Below are 1,138 nucleotides of genomic sequence, written 5' to 3' on the forward strand. Positions count from 1 at the left end.
CCATGTGTTCCCCATTTTTTAACCTTATGAGACGCTTTCAACCTCATAAAAGCTGCTATGTGTATTCAGAACACTCTTGAGTGATGAAAGTCTATAGTAGTACAGTCTTTCTTGTTATGCTGTTTTTTTCTTAAATTAAACCAAACATTGATCTGTCTTTGATGCACAGAAGTATGCAACCCAACACATAAGAAATCTTGATGATCTGCTTTTCCTTATGACTACTATGGCCCTATCTGCTACAAGCTGAAAACCCTCATGATGCAACTAGACCTTTTCTTCCACTTCTGCTATCTGGATGTATTACAGGGATGTGTGAAAAACAATACACACTGGCTGAGCAGTTTGACTCAGCATCAGATGTATACAATATATCCTGTGTAGCATGTACACAGCATTTAAAGATCTTGTATTCTAAATATAAAAAAAGCATTTGGGGCATTTTTGTTCAGCAGAAATAGAATAAGCATTTTATCTGTTCCAGCAATAGCACTAAACCAGTCCTCAAGGCTGTTGTGTTATAACACTAAGAAGCATTTCACACAGGAGTGTTCAGCTGTCACAAGATGAGCAAAAGAAATCAGGTTTTCTTTGTTTTGGTTTGGTTTTACATTTTGGCTTCTAGCTGTGACCTAGATCTTTGGATACTGTAGGGACCACATCAGCTCAGCATCTGATACTCTAGCGTTCACGGAAGGAATACCAGCAAGTTTCAACTATGTCTGTTGCAGAATTTTGATGCAACTTTTTTTTCCAATACATCCTTGTGCCAATCTAAATAAATAAAAAACCCCCAAACAACCCAAACCAAAACCAACCAAACAACAGAAGAACCCAACACCCAAAAACCTGAAAATAGCCTACCAACCACTTTGCGTGTGCACAGATGTTGGTAGCCAGTCTAGTCTATGCAGGCTCACCAGTCCTGCCTAGTGTGCTGGACATGTGCCCACAATGTGATGGGCTCAGTGAGCGAAAGCTGCAAAGCCCACCTAATTAGCTGGGTAAATAATTGAGCATGGACCCGTGCTCAGCTCCATGCTGCCATGGCTACACTACCTGCAGGATTCTACTTTACTTCCTTATAAAAGCAAGCCTGCCTATGCTGTGAACTACACTCTGAGCCTGCTATCTAGGA

The sequence above is a fragment of the Pithys albifrons genome, chromosome 2, assembly GCF_047495875.1.
Source record: "Pithys albifrons albifrons isolate INPA30051 chromosome 2, PitAlb_v1, whole genome shotgun sequence".
In the NCBI taxonomy this organism is placed as follows: Eukaryota; Metazoa; Chordata; class Aves; order Passeriformes; family Thamnophilidae; genus Pithys; species Pithys albifrons.